Source organism: Neltuma alba, unplaced genomic scaffold (assembly GCF_004799145.2).
Source record: "Neltuma alba isolate B1F8T4 unplaced genomic scaffold, ASM479914v2 tig00007634_pilon, whole genome shotgun sequence".
In the NCBI taxonomy this organism is placed as follows: Eukaryota; Viridiplantae; Streptophyta; class Magnoliopsida; order Fabales; family Fabaceae; genus Neltuma; species Neltuma alba.
In genome coordinates this window covers 20,001-22,500 of record NW_021634836.1, presented here as the reverse complement: position 1 = coordinate 22,500, position 2,500 = coordinate 20,001, and positions in this window count along the sequence as shown.

Here is a 2,500-nt window from a genome sequence, read left to right as displayed (position 1 = left end):
CGGCCTTAGCTAAGTACGCCCTTGCCATGTCTGATTTTTCATGCCACCCCTTGGCAAACTTGAAAGCTGAAGGACTCGGGCCTTTGTAGCCAACAGCTAAAGTGTGCGGAGTCATCGGTTGTTGCCCCGTGGCTAACTCGAACGGACTTGACCCAGTTGATTCACTTTTCTGCAAGTTGTATGAAAACTGGGCAATGTCCAAGAGCTTAGTCCAGTCCTTCTGGTTGGCACTTACGTAGTGCCTCAAGTATAGTTCAAGTAAAGCGTTCACCCTCTCCGTTTGGCCATCGGTCTGTGGGTGAAAGCTTGTGGAAAAGTTAAGTTCGGACCCCATAATTTTGAAGAGCTCCATCCAAAATCTTCCTGTGAAGCGAGTGTCCCGATCGCTCACAATAGTCTTTGGTATGCCCCAATACTTTACCACAAACTTGAAGAACAGCTTCGCAGCATCTTCTGCAGTGAATTTGGTTTGGACTGGTATGAACACTCCATACTTGCTAAACCGGTCCACCACCACCATAATGTTGCTGCATCCTTCCGTCTTCGGCAAACAAGTGATGAAGTCCATGGAAATACTTTCCCATGGTCTCTCGGGAATCGGAAGTGGCTCTAGTAAGCCAGAAACGGGGCGTTGTTCCACCTTGTCTTGCTGACACACAAGACAAGTCTTCACGTAGAGCTCTACATCATCTCGCATCTGGGGCCAAAAGTATGCTCGCTCAATGAGTGCCATCGTGCGTCGAACTCCGGGATGTCCAGCCCACCTCGAGTCATGGCACTCCTTAATGATCTCCTTCCTTAAGCCTTGCCATTTCGGCACGTACACTCGGTTTCCTTTGGTTATGAGCACCCCATCCTCAAGCCAAAACCGGCGTGTCTTCCCTTGACTTGCCAATTCCATCAAACTTTTGGCTTGTGGGTCTTGCTTTAGTCCCTCCTTGACTCGATCAACCAAAGGGAAACTCGGGCTAGTGATGGAGGCAAGTTCGGCCTTTCTACTTAATGCGTCGGCCACGACGTTCCCTTTTCCTGGCTTGTACTCCATCACAAAGTCGAACTCTGCTAAGAAGGCTTGCCACCTTACCTGCTTCGGTGTAAGCTTCTTTTGCTTAAGGAAGTAGCTTGTGGCGACATTATCGGTTTTCACAATGAACTTGGTACCCAGCAAATAATGTCTCCACGTTCTCAGGCAATGCACCACGGCTGTCATCTCCTTCTCTTGGACTGTGTAACGCCGTTCTGCATCATTGAGCTTACGACTCTCGTAAGCCACCGGATGACCTTCTTGCATTAGGACTCCTCCTAAGGCAAAGTCCGAAGCATCCGTTTGTACCTCGTATGGTTTGGTGTGGTCAGGCAAGGCCAACACCGGTTCCTTGATCACGGCTGCTTTCAACTCCTCAAAAGCGGCTTGACACTTATCATCCCAATCCCATACTCGGTTTTTCTTTAAAAGATCAGTGAGGGGAGCGGCTATCGTAGAGTAACCTTTGATGAATTTTCGATAATAGTTGGCCAATCCAAGGAAAGAACGAAGTTCGGGTACCTTCCTTGGCGGCTCCCATTCCTGTATAGCACGCACCTTGGACTCATCCATCCGTAGTTTGCCCCCTCCAACAATGTGCCCTAGGAAAGTTACTTCCTGTTGAGCAAAGGCACATTTCTCCTTCTTGACATACAACTCGTTCTCCCTGAGGACTTGGAAGACTTGCCTAAGATGCTTCACGTGCTCCTCCAACGTCTTGCTATAAATGACAATGTCATCCAAGTATACCACCACGAACTTGTCCAAGAACGGTTGTAGGACTCGATTCATGAGGGTGCAAAATGTTGCTGGTGCATTTGTGAGTCCGAAAGGCATCACAAGAAATTCATACGAACCATACCTCGTGACACATGTTGTCTTTGGTTCGTCTCCCTCGGCTATCCGTACTTGATAATATCCCGACCTTAGATCCAACTTGGTAAACCAACGAGCTTGGCCAAGTTGATCAAAGAGATCGGCAATAAGTGGGATTGGGTACTTGTTCTTCACCGTGATCTTGTTAAGCGCCCGGTAGTCAATGCATAACCGAAGTGACCCATCATGCTTCTTCTGGAACAATACCGGGGCTCCATAAGGTGCTTTTGATGGACGGATATATCCCATGTCCACCAACTCCTTCAATTGCCTCCTAAGTTCCTCAAGCTCCGGAGGCGCCATACGGTAAGGCACTGCCGCAGGTGGTGTGGCACCAGGCACCAACTCTATCTTGTGGTCCACCTCTCTCTTTGGTGGCAACCTCTTGGGCAACTCGGGCGGCATCATGTCCTTGAATTCTTCTAGGACATGCTCAATACACCTTGGGAGGTTTTTAGTTGGCGAGGCTACTGCTTCTTCTTCCAAAGCAACTAGATATGTGGGCTGCTTCTTCTTTATGCCTTTGGAGAGTTGCATGGCCGAAATCTGCTTCTCTCGGAGTTGGGTTTCCCGTTCTAGAGGTACTAGTCGGGTGTTACC